Source organism: Eucyclogobius newberryi, unplaced genomic scaffold, assembly GCF_026437365.1.
Source record: "Eucyclogobius newberryi isolate DKJ021-1_F unplaced genomic scaffold, fEucNew1.0.hap1 SCAF_2, whole genome shotgun sequence".
Taxonomy (NCBI): domain Eukaryota; kingdom Metazoa; phylum Chordata; class Actinopteri; order Gobiiformes; family Gobiidae; genus Eucyclogobius; species Eucyclogobius newberryi.
Genome location: NW_027315834.1, coordinates 50,525,280 through 50,539,553, shown reverse-complemented (window position 1 = coordinate 50,539,553; position 14,274 = coordinate 50,525,280).

The following is a 14,274-nucleotide window of genomic DNA, read 5'->3' as shown; positions in this document are numbered from 1 at the left end:
GCTGAATCCATGTGAGGGAAAGAAATACTGTCTGGTGTTTGTTGACGTATGGTCGCGTCATGTCGAGGCATTTCCATGCAAACATGCCTCCAGCAATGCAGTGGTTAAAGCTCTGATCACAGAGATCGTACCACGCTGGGGCATTCCTGAAAAAATTTCAAGTGACAATGGCAGCCACTTTGTAGCCAAGGTGGTAGAGGAGGTGGGTCAATTTCTGGGTATAGATCTCCGTAAACATACTTCCTACCACCCGGAATCGTCCGGGGTGGTTGAGAGATGCAACGGGACGATTAAAACAAAATTGACCAAAATATGTGAGCAAACTGGACTCTCCTGGATTAAGGCCCTGCCACTGATGTACATGAGAATGCGGGTACAGGTAAGATGTAACATGAGTCCATTTGAAATCTTGTTTCCTCGCCCGCCTAACATAGGCCTAGACCCACCTCCTCCACGAGATCTGCCCGATTCCTCTCTGTGTGACGACTCAATGTTAGCTTATTGTAAAGAATTGGATAACCTGTTGTCCTCCATTTCTGTGCAGGTGAAAACGGCTCTCCCAAAGGCAGCTGAAGCTGTCCTCCACAACTTCAAACCAGGTAACTGGATCCTGGTCCGAGAGCCGAGGCGCAAGCATTGGAGATCTAAGCGTTGGATTGGGCCTCTACAAGTTCTTCTCATCACCGACACTGCAGTGAAAGTTGCAGAACGGGGCACCTGGATTCACGCATCACACTGCAGAGCCATCTTCAGCTCACCTGTGGAGATCAACGACAACGCGGCTGTCCACCTGTGGGTCAGACACACGGGCCGACCACTGAGGACGTCGTGGGACCTTTGAGTTGCAACGATCTCAAGTGCGAGAGAGCGGGGGGCAGAGCAGGTCGTAAGGCTCGACCCGCACAACCAGAGCGGTCTGATCGGGTGCTCCGAGCACGTGGCACTTTGCCAAACCACAGTGCAGTTTAAAGCTCCACTTTCCTCTGCAGCGTTTGGTAATCACATCTACACAGACACTCTCCACTTTCCCACTTTCCTCATGGCTCCTGAGCCACACCTGGAGCCCAAGAGCTCCAACAAGATCGACAGGAGCACCGGCAGGAGCACCGGCAGGTCTTTGATCTGTAGAATCATATTTCTTGTCCCGTTGTTGTTGTTGTTGTTTGCAGCTTTAACATGGTTGATACTTCATATTGCTCTGCTTAATTTGATATGTCCAAAAGAACAAAGTTTAGACCGTAACACTCGCACTCTGCAGAATCATGACTCACCTAAAGCCAAGACACACCTTACATACACTAGCAATCATTCCACTGTCTACACACTAAATTTCTGGTATCGATATGCTAAATATATAGCCGAGAGCCACAAACGTAAAGATTGCTATGTGTGTACACACATGCCCATAGCAACCACGTCCCCACATGTGCTGCCTCTTCCTGTGCCTGACCTAGCCAACAGAGTACCTGCCACTCTGATGTCTCTAGATTATGCTAAACTTCTGAGTAAGATAGTTTGGTCTGTGTGGAGAGCGATAACCCCTCCTATATCACACAAGACTAAAGGTCGACCTAGAATCAAACCTCCTGAAAACTTAGCATTGGGACCACTCTTCGGACCAGTCCACATTAAACCTGGCTCTAAATTCACCTGCTTCGCACAGAACATTACATCCGTAGACCTAGTATCTGAACTTCAACCAACACGCGTGGGACAAATCCCTTATATATATTGTTCTACAGTATATGTCCCGTGCACTTATCTAGAGGACGGCACACACCTGAACACATCCCAGTCGAGTCCTGGAACCACATGTGCACCATATTTCATTCCATTCCAATAGAGGATGACATGTTTCTTTGTGGATATTACATGTATGAATGTCTTCCGGCGGGATGGGTGAGGCCGATGTGCCGCTGTGGTCCCTTCAGATCATTCATACATAATATCCAGCACACCACATGTCACACACAGGGCACAAAGGGATCTGCTGCCTCATTACTCTGGTTGGAGTTCAGATGTGCCAGATGACCACGATGTTGCGTGTAGAGACTCTTAGCTATAGATTTACTTCCTTTATCAACACAACACTTGCTACTATTGAATTACAGAGAGAAGAGCTGCATGCACTTGGCGCAGTGGCACTTCAGAATCGCATCGTCCTCGATCTGATAACAGCCTCAAAGGGCGGAGTCTGCATTGAGTGTGAGACTGTCCCACACTCACTCTTCGTCGGTGTTCGACTGGTCTCTGTCCTCCTGGCATAACAGGCTTATCAATTTTGCTATAATTATGGTAGTGATCTTAATCCTATTCTCCTGTGTGATCCCATGCTTACACAGGGTGTGATCCCATACTTACACAGGATGTGATCCCATGCTTACACAGGGTGATTAGTAAGACGGTTTCGGCCCAATTTGTGTCCATTCAAATGACAGGACCTGACAGGACCTGACAGGACCTGACAGGACCTGACACAATCACTCCACCTGGTGATCCTGATCATGTGAGTGACTCAGATGATGACTCCATCTGCAGAGGAGTCTTGTAGATTAGTTTCAAATATAACAAAAAAAAAATTAGATTGGAACCACTTGGTTTTATTTTTTATCTATTCTTAATCATATACTTAACCTAATCACCGGAGATGAACTAATCATTGTTTGCATTTTAAATACATGTGATCATTTTGTGGTAATGTGAGGATCGAGACCCTGGTTTAAAGTCCCAGGACAAAGGTTTAGACTCTGAACATGTGTTAAGTGTTTCTCCTTTGACAGTTTTGCTTCTGCTGAATTTTGATGACGTGTTTAACATTCTTTTGATTTTCAGGTTGTTGATTTACTTATATTGATTGATACATTGTTGACATTTTTTTGCTAATGATTAATAATAAACCAGGGGTTTGATTCTAATCATAAGGGGGGAATTGTGGTGTAAAAATGTCATGTCTTTGCCTGATGCCACAGAACTTAGGTCAGCATATGTTTAACATCCGGGTCACACTTCTTATGGCTCTGTCTGCAGACATCCCTGTGTAAACAGACTGACAGCTGTAGATCCAAGGATGTCTCACATGAGGTAGAACATTGAGTGTGTTTCTCTGCAATATGTTTAGACTGGTTTTGTGCATACGTGGCACCTGTTGTGCCTTAATAAGCTGAACTCAATGTTTGCTCTGGTCAGATCAGGAGGGACAGAAAGGCAAATGTCAGGGAGAGCTTTTTGGCTGTGCACGGCTAAAATAAAGAACCACTTTTGAACAAGACAACTTGGTTATATTTTGCCTCATTTTCTCTGTCATTTGTTATAGAATAGTTTCCGCAACAATTGAGAAAGAGAAAAGTGAAGGAACTGAAATCCACTGAAGCATCGTTCTGTATGAGCCACTTAATTGTGAAGTAAAAGAAGTCTTTCCAAGACGGAGAGATGATTAAAGAGGCGTTTATTGAAGCTGCTGATTCGTTGTTCAGAGATTTCAAAAAACAAAACAGAAATATTAACCAGCTATTGTAGAATACAGTGACACGGCGCTCTGAAGCCATGGCCGAGGATTTATACCAGCTACTTTGGAAGGACATCGCCGACTGTGAGTGGTTCTCGCTGCAATTAGACGAGTCAACAGACGTAAGTGACACTGCCCAGTTGTGCATTTTTATTTGGATGGTTTTCAGTGACATGAATGTTAAAGAGGAGCTGCTGACACTACTGCCCATGAAAGAGCACACGCCAGGAGAGGACATTTTCCAGTCTTTCAGTAACTTTATCCAGAAAACCCAGTTCCCTATTTGCAAGCTTGTATCCATGACCAAGGGTGGAGCACCCACGATGGTTGGCCACACAAATGGGTTCATCGCTAAGTGTAGAGCGGATGACGCTTTCCCGGACTTTCTCAACTATCACTGCATAATACACCAACAAGCGTTATGCGCTAAAAATGCTCAACATGAAAGAGATAATGGATGTGAAAACAAAGATTGCATGTTCTATCCGCGCCAAAGCTCTTCAAAGACGGCTTTTTCGTGTTTATCTGGAGAAGACTGACAGCGACCACTCAAAGTTGTTGCTACACACGGACGTGAGATTTTACTCGAAGCTAAGCACGCAGAATACAGCCGACTAAATGACCAACAGTGGCTTCTAGACATGACTTTTCTAACCGTTCTGACCAATATTATGTTAAATTATCTTAATGTAGCGCTGCAAGGAAAAGACAAATCTGTTATTAATATGATCAGCTCAGTTAACGCTTTCAAACGAAAGATGCGCCCTCTGACCTCAAAGTTGGAGCGCAATGATTTGGCAAACTTCCAGAACGTTGCGTCGGAGCTGGAGATGCAGAAGAAGACACACGGACAACTCGACAGTGCACGGTTCAGAGCACATGGAGAACTGTAGCCAGTTGCTACATTCATGTGCGATCCGTTTCGGGAAGTTGCTGACGTTGATTAACTTGCATCAAATATTTCAACTCGGTTTCATCTGAACAGTTAATGCAGTTATGCAAGAAAAGCAGATTTTGTGTGTGTGTTGCATTGTTTGTGACTGAAAGCCTAACTCGGAACGGACGTTGAGAATTAGACTTGGCTAAAATGTTGTGAACATGAAACATACTTTTTCCTTGTCAAATAAACCTGAAAAAGAAGCAGCAGTGCCTATTTGTATTGTGGATGGCGCCAATGCCAACAAACAAAGGTCAATTCAGCTGTAAAAGGCAATGGGAACTGTTCCTTGTACATTTAAGTCTCTCAAATAAAAGTACTTTAAATTGTTTTACATGCCAATAACCAGGTTTAAAAGAACAAATTGATCTTGTTCTCTTATGATGCCGCGCGCACTGGGGGGCCCCTAACTTTTTTAGGTAGGGGGCCCCCCTGGCCCCTAACTTTGAAAATCTATTTCTCAGCCTGATTAATTGATGAAGAAAAGAAGAAAGGGGCAAAAAAGGATGAAAATGACACACTCTTTGATGTGGTCTACACATGTGGCGTGCTGTATTTTATAGCTTTTCTATTTTTATGGGAGTAAAGTATGTTTTGGTAAAGCTCTTGCCTCAGCCACATCTGGTTATGGCCACAGTCCAAGAAGAAAATCAACTTGAAGTGACTTAAAGTGAGTTATGCCTCATCTGTCATGGCCTTGTATCCAACGCTACGTTCACACCGCCGCCTCAAATTCACGCCCGACGCAGAAGTTGGACGTCTGTACATTTAAAGACAAACGCTCAGGACTCATGTCCGTAAAATACACTCAACAGCAGACGTGCGTCCTGCACGCGCTCAGTGGAGTCGAGGCGTCTGCAAACGCTCAGTTCCTGGTGTGACGTCACTTCCTGTCTGAGCGTCCCTGGTGTGACATCACTTCCTGTATGAGCGTCCCTGGTGTGACGTCACTTCCTGTATGAGCGTCCCTGGTGTGACGGCACTTCCTGTATGAGCGTCCCTGGTGTGATGTCACTTCCTGTATGAGTGTACCTGGTGTGATGTCACTTCCTGTATGAGTGTACCTGGTGTGACGTCACTTCCTGTATGAGTGTACCTGGTGTGACGTCACTTCCTGTATGAGTGTACCTGGTGTGATGTCACTTCCTGTATGAGCGTCCCTTCTCCACAAATACCTGCTCGATCGGTGTAAAAGTATCATATGTACGACAGATATAAAAACACAAAATAAAGTCAGAATTAAAGGGTAAAACCGGCTTTAAGTGTGAAATTGTCAGAGTCAAAATACGGTAGAATTAAGACGAGACGCTGAGGCTGAACTTCTTCTTCTTCTGTAGATTTGCCCTGGCGTTCATGACACTGACCTGATAGTATTCGTCCGGAGGCTCCGTCGTTTTGCCGCAGACGTCGTCCAGGTCGGCGGGTTTCCACGGCAACAGTCTGCACTTCCTCACCAGCGGGTTCGTCTCTCCGTACGCAAAGTCCCTCGTCACCTCGTCTGGACGAGCACAAAACACACACAATGAGACCACTCCAAATGTCTACACCCGACACACACACACTAGACACACACTAGACACACACTAGACACACACACACACACTAGACACACACACACACACTAGACACACACACACACACTAGACACACACACACACACTAGACACACACACACGACACACAAGACACACAAGACACACACACACACTTCATCTCAGTGAAACTATTTTCACTTTGGTTTATCTCACTTTATTTTATTCTATCTTATGATTTATTATTTGAATTCAACAGTTACTTGGTTTTCTCTCAGTGCTGGAGGTGTGACTTTGTTTGTCACTTTTCAGTGTATTTCATAAGGAACTCTGCTTTTTCTTTTCATCTCTGAAGCACATGAAAGAAAGGAGTGAAAAACAACCTGGAACTGAACCTCTGGAGACAACAACTCTTCTCTCCTCTTTGACTACATTTTATTTACTTTTACTTTCATTACTAATCCTTATTAGTGCTTATGTTACGTCTGATAACCATCTATTGTCTACTTTCACCAGAATGGATGTATTTATTGAAATGATCATGACAAAAACACAAAAACAAAACTTCCTAGTCTATTGTTGAACAATCGTTAGGTTAACTTGCGCGGAAGTGGGCGGGGCTTAGGCTTCCATTCAATTCAGCTCGGAAGGCGAAATGTTGTCAAATTTTTGGATTTGATTTATTTGTCATAAAGTGCATGAACATGTAATACATAAACATAACATAAACAAATGGTTGTAAACATTATATATATATATATATATATATATATATATATATATATATATATATATATATATATATATATATATATATATATATATATATATATATATATATATATATATATATATATATATATATATATATATATATATATATATATATAAAATCACATGTAAATACAATTTAAAAAGCCAGGATAAGACAAAAAAGCGCAAGCACTTATTTCCATTGTGGTCCTTGTATAACAAGCAAAAAGGAAATGTAAAACATGTTAATAAAATACATACAAGTTTGATTCCTGCTATTTAGACATTCAAATAAAAAGGTTTTGACTAGAGATTTAAAATGACTTATTTTGAGCATTCTGTACATGGCGAGGTAATTGATTCCAGGCTTTTATTCCAGTTTATAAAAAAGTGGATTTGCCAAACGATTTCCCATGTGGAATCTGAAGAGATGATGTGCTGAACGTGTGTTGATGTTATGCTGGAACGTGTACAGTGAATATTATTTGATAAATAATTTGGAGCATTACCATTAAGAATGTTATGAAAAATATTTAATTTTAGTTGTTGTACACGTAGTTCAATCGGTAACATATTGACCGTCTCACATTCCTAAGCACCAATATGAGTTCTGGCAGGTGCATTTAAAAGAGTTCTGGCAGGTGCATTTAAAAGAGTTCTGGCAGGTGCATTTAAAAGAGTTCTGGCAGGTGCATTTAAAAGAGTTCTGGCAGGTGCATTTAAAAGAGTTCTGGCAGGTGCATTTAAAAGAGTTCTGGCAGGTGCATTTAAAAGAGTTCTGGCAGGTGCATTTAAAAGAGTTCTGGCAGGTGCATTTACAAGAGTTCTGGCAGGTGCATTTAAAAGAGTTCTGGCAGGTGCATTTAAAAGAGTTCTGGCAGGTGCATTTAAAAGAAACCAAATTACTTTGTTTTGTGTCCATTGTAACCTAGATTTGTATTTCTTTGTTAATCCGGAGTACCATGATGCACTGGCACAGTCAAAATGACATTGAATTAAGGCCAACACTAACTTTTTTTTTGTCTCCAAGTTGACGCGTTTGTACATTATTAAGTGTACCACACAAAAGATCCGAATTGGAGTAACACAACGTACAGTTACACGTGTCCTCACTGTTCTTCTGACAGGTGGAAGCTCATCTATTCAGTCGTTGTACGCGTTGCTCTGGACAACTGCAAGTTTCCCAACTTGACCTGGACTGAATGTGAAGCTGTGGTAGTTTAAGTCGCAAATCACGTTGAAAAGGTGTAAGAGCAGTGTGAATATGGTGTGGCGACGACATTTCCATACGCCTAGATCTAGTCTGACCCATACAATGTCGGTTGTTCTTCTATTCAGTCTTTGTTCGCTTTTCTCTGTCCAGCTGCAAGTCTCCCAACTTAACCTGGAGCTCTCGTGGATGCGCTTCGGTCATTGAACTCGCAAATCACGCTGAATTACGGTTGAAACACGTATATCTTTCATAAGCGGCAATAAAAGTGTAAAATAACAGTAGAAACACTCTCAGTAATTCACTTCACATCCAGCCGAGCCGATAATAAGAGTTTCATTTCATTTGCGTTGTTGTTGTTTTAGGTTTGTTGCGTTAGCCGCGACAAGCTAACGTCACAAACAAGTTAAAACGTTGTCCTAAACGCTGGATATAAGTGAATGAAACACATTCCTGTACAAATCTAATGTCATTCTTCTCTTACCTTCGGCTGTGTTGAGCTGGAGCCGCTGGAATCGACTTTAAATGTCTTTTATTGAGAGGATTAGACAGAAGTCAGTCACAGAGACAACAGCGTCCATCTTAGGTCTAAGGGCGCTCCTTCTGACGTCATCAAGCAGCGACAAGCTGCAACACAAAGCAGTGGCGCCTCCTAGTGGAGCACATACAGATGGATCACATCTCCCTCTTTAGCTGATTCACAAAAGCAAAGTAAACATGGGAAACTGTTGTGTACAATCCATCCATCCATCTTCTTCCGCTTTATCCGGGGCCGGGTCGCGGGGGCAGCAGTCTGAGCAGGGACTCCCAGACTTCCTCCTCCCCAGACACTTCCTCTAACTCCTCCGGGGGGATCCCGAGGCGTTCCCAGGCCAGCCGAGAGACATAGTCTCTCCAGCGTGTCCTGGGTCTTCCCCGGGGCCTCTTCCCGGTGGGACATGCCTGAAGAACAGATGCCCGAGCCACCTCAGCTGGAGGAGCAGCGGCTCTACTCCGAGCTCCCCCCGTGTGGCCGAGCTCCTCACCTTATCTCTAAGGGAGCGCCCAGCCACACGGCGGAGGAAACTCATTTCGACCGCTTGTATCCGCGATCTTGTCCTTTCGGTCACTACCCAAAGCTCATGACCATAGGTGAGGGCAGAACGTAGACCGACCGGTAAATAGAGAGCTTTGCCTTTCGGCTCAGCTCCCTCTTTACCACAACGGTCCGATGCAGCGACTGCATCACTGCAGCCGCTGCACCGATCCGTCTGTCAATCTCACGCTTCATCCTTCCCTCACTCGTGAACAAGACCCCGAGATACTTGAACTCCTCCACTTGGGGCAAGGACACCCCACCCACCTGAAGAGGGCAAGCCACCTTCTTCCGGTCGAGAACCATGGCCTCGGATTTGGAGCTGATTCTCATCCCAGACGCTTCCCTCTCGTCCCAGTGCAGCTGCAGGTCCGGGTTTGATGGAGCCATCAGGACAACATCGTCTGCAAACAGCAGAGATGAGATCCTGTGGTCCCCAAACCGGACATCCTCCGACCCCTGACCACACCCTCCGACCCCTGACCACACCCTCTGACCCCTGACTGCGCCTAGAAATTCTGTCCATAAAAATTATGAACAGAACCGGTGACAAAGGGCAGCCCTGGCGGAGTCCAACATGCACTGGGAACAGGTCTGACTTACTGCCGGCAATGCGAACACAGCTCCTGCTCCGGTCATACAGGGACCGGACAGCCCTGAGCAAAGGGCCCCGGACCCCGTACTCCCGGAGCACCCCCCAAAGGACACCCCGAGGGACACGGTCGAAAGCCTTCTCCAGATCCACAAAGCACATGTGGACTGGTTGGGCAAACTCCCATGAACCCTCGCGCACCCTATGGAGGGTATAGAGCTGGTCCAGTGTTCCACGACCGGGACGAAAACCACTCTGCTCCTCCTGAATCCGAGGTTCGACTATCGGTCGGATTCTCCTCTCCAGTACCTTGGAATAGACCTTACCCGGGAGGCTGAGGAGTGTGATCCCTCTGTAGATGGAACACACCCTCCGGTCCCCCTTCTTGAACAGAGGGACCACCACCCCGGTCTGCCAGTCCAGAGGCACGGCCCCCGACCGCCACACGATGTTGCAGAGACGTGTCAACCAAGACAGTCCTACAACATCCAGATACTTTAGGTACTCAGGGCGGATCTCATCCACCCCCGGAGCCCTGCCACCGAGGAGTTTGCGAACAACCTCAGTGACTTCAGCTTGGGTGATGGATGAGCCAGCCTCCGAGTCCCCGGTCTCTACTTCCTCTTTGGAAGACGTGACTGAGGGATTAAGGAGATCCTCAAAGTATTCCTTCCACCGTCCGACGACATCCCCAGTCGAGATCAGCAGGTCTCCACCCGCACTGTAAACGGTGTTGGTGAGGCACTGCTTCACCCTCCTGAGGCGCCGGACGGTTTGCCAGAATTTCTTTGGTGCCGACCGATAGCAGATAAAATACATCACAGAAATATAATCATATATTCACATTTTATCACATTTCCCTCCTGTTTATCAAAGCATTAGTCTACTGTCTCATATGCCAAACACATTATTCTTTTCAGTTTTCATGTTCTTCATATACATATATAGGACTACAAAACATACAATTATAAATCATTAAAATGTATTATTTTCTTTTTCCAAAACAAATTGATCTCATTTCCGCAACACTTTCTCGTAGCAATTAGGCAAGTTTTTTTGTAGAGCACATTTCATACACAAGGCAATTCAAAGTGCTTCACACAGCTTGAAAATTGCATTAAAATCACAAAGAAATTACAAAAACAGAAATACAATAAAATTAACTAAATAGAAGAAGAAAAAACACCTAGTCACAAAGGGTAACGTATTTTTGGAGTCCAACTCCTTTTTAAATCAGTCCAACTGATTGTCTAAACGAATGAAATCACAAAACAATTTAAGACATAAAAGAGAAGAGTGCAAAGAAAAATCCTTTCAGTAAAACACAGCTAAAGAAAACTGTTTTAGCTTAGATTTGAAGACTCTTTGAAAACTGTTTTAGCTTAGATTTGAAGACTCTTTGACACCCTGTGGGTGACATAAACACAGGTGTAGACTCTTTGACACCCTGTGGGTGACATAAACACAGGTGTAGACTCTTTGACACCCTGTGGGTGACATAAACACAGGTGTAGACTCTTTGACACCCTGTGGGTGACATAAACACAGGTGTAGACTCTTTGACACCCTGTGGGTGACATAAACACAGGTGTAGACTCTTTGACACCCTGTGGGTGACATAAACACAGGTGTAGACTCTTTGACACCCTGTGGGTGACATAAACACAGGTGTAGACTCTTTGACACCCTGTGGGTGACATAAACACAGGTGTAGACTCTTTGACACCCTGTGGGTGACATAAACACAGGTGTAGACTCTTTGACACCCTGTGGGTGACATAAACACATGTGTAGACTCTTTGACACCCTGTGGGTGACATAAACACATGTGTGGCAATAGGTGCAGCATAAGTGAGCGGGTCATACCTCTGTCACTTGCTCATCAAAATGGCTCTACAAAGTTTTTCTGAAACATGACTTTTTGCACGTCAGTAGTTTATTCTTCCACAATCCAGTTGAGGCCGTCCAGGGACAATCCTGTCGTTTTCAGTCCAAGTCTAATGTTCTCCCTGTTTGGGTTTTGGTGTGATAAATCGCCTCTTCCATGTGGAGCTGCTTCTTCACTCTTGGCCTTGATTCAATGTCTGCAGTAGCTGTTCGTGCCTAAAACGGAGAAATGAATCATTAATAAACACACTTATCTAAAATTAACTTGCATTTCTTATTGCAACTCTATAGATAAACACTATAACTTAACTCTGTTTTAAACTAACTGTGTAGCTACTTTCTACTTGTAATTCTTTGCTTTACTCGTCTCTTTAGAGCAGTTCTGTTCTTAAACTTAGACTGATACAGTTTGCACACTTTCTTGTATTTACATTGATTTGCTGCATTTTAATTGTATTTTTATTTTTACTATTGAATGATTTTACAGCTTGTTCCTAAGTAAGGAAATAGAAAATAGTACTTGAACTACACAAAAACAATTCTGGCACAGTTGATATTGATTAATCGTATTAATTGATTAATAGGAATGACCAGATATTAGACTGGAGCGTAGTTCACCAAAGCTCTCCCAGAAGGCACTGCTTCCTCTCAGCTTGTCTCCTGCAAAGTCACAAACAGTTCAAGTCAGCACACTGTGACCAGACGCTTCATGGAGCTCGTCAGAGATTATTAACACTATTATCATTATCAGTACAGATTTTAAAATGCTTAATACAAAACATGGCGTTCCTTCAACACTTCTTACAGTTACTCGTAATAGCATTATTCAAGATTTACTGACCATCTATAGGTGAGATGAACCTCATCAACCACGATGTCCATGAGGTCCGTCAGGTTAGACAATAAGTGTCGCCATTTGTCATTTAGCGACCTCCGGGCGGCGAACAACAACTGCGTCTGTATGAGAGCTAACAGCAGAGATATGAGAGCTAACAGCAGAGATATGAGAGCTAACAGCGGAGCTATGAGAGCTAACAGCGGAGCTATGAGAGCTAACAGCGGAGCTGTGAAAGCTAACAGCGGAGCTATGAGAGCTAACAGCGGAGCTATGAGAGCTAATAGCGGAGATATGACGACAACAACAGGGTTTTCATTCATCTTAAGATAAGATGAGCCTTTATTAGTCCACACAGTGGGACATTTCATTCTAAGCACAAGTAGGTACAGAAGTGAGAGAGACGGATAACTTTTTGAAGACTTAAAAAAAGAAAAACACTCACATGGGTATGACAGTATTGCACATGAGTATGACAGTATTGTACATGTGTATGACAGTATTGCACATGGGTATGACAGTATTGTACATGTGTATGACAGTATTGCACATGGGTATGACAGTATTGTACATGTGTATGACAGTATTGCACATGGGTATGACAGTATTGCACATGGGTATGACAGTATTGCACATGGGTATGACAGTATTGCACATGGGTATGACAGTATTGCACATGGGTATGACAGTATGGCACATGGGTATGACAGTATTGTACATGTGTATGACAGTATTGCACATGGGTATGACAGTATTGCACATGGGTAAGTCAGTATTGCACATGGATATGTCAGTACTGCACATGGGTATGACAGTATTGCACATGGGTATGACAGTATTGCACATGGGTATGACAGTATTGCACATGGGTATGACAGTATTGCACATGGGTATGACAGTATTGCACATGGGTATGTCAGTACTGCACATGGGTATGACAGTATTGCACATGGGTATGACAGTATTGCACATGGGTATGACAGTATTGCACATGGGTATGTCAGTATTGCACATGGATATGTCAGTACTGCACATGGGTATGTCAGTATTGCACATGGGTATGTCAGTACTGCACATGGGTATGACAGTATTCAATTCAATTTATTTTTGTAAGGCCCAAAATCACAACAACAGTTGCCTCTGAGGGCCACAGGGAGAAATGAATCAACAATGTCTGTGGTGGCGATGGAGTCAGACAATGTCTGTGGTGGCGAGGGACGATGTCCCAGGTCCTCTGTCCTTAGACTCTCCTTCTCGGCCAGGAAAAACTACAAAAAAAACCTCTTTGGGGAAAAAAGCGTAGAAACCTGGAGAAGTTCCAGTGAAGGAGAGATCCGACTCTCACAGACGGACACGAGGAGACTGGAGCTGGACCCACTCTTCAGGCAGATGAGGGACCGTCTGAGTCGATATGTTCCATGTGCATACCCAGTATTGCACATGGGTATGTCAGTATTGCACATGGGCATGTCAGTATTGCACATGGGTATGTCAGTATTGCATATGGGCATGTCAGTATTGCACATGGGTATGTCAGTATTGCATATGGGCATGTCAGTATTGCACATGGGTATGTCAGTATTGCACATGGGCATGTCAGTATTGCACATGGGTATGTCAGTATTGCATATGGGTATGTGTGAAACCTGTGAAACGTCTCCTTCACACAGCGCGGGTGGATCAGTCACTGAAGTGTCTCTCCAGAGTGGATATAGTGTCCTGCGGGGGACAGAGTGTGTCCTGCAGGGGACAGAGTGTGTCCTGCGGGGGACAGAGAGTGTCCTGCGGGCAGGGGACAGAGAGTCTCCTGCGGGGGACAGAGAGTGTCCTGCGGGGGACAGAGTGTCCTGCGGGGGACAGAGAGTGTCCTGCAGGGGGCAACACTCATGGTCCAGCATAGATGTGAGTTTAGCCAGGACCCTTCTGTCCTCCACCTCCTGCACCGAGT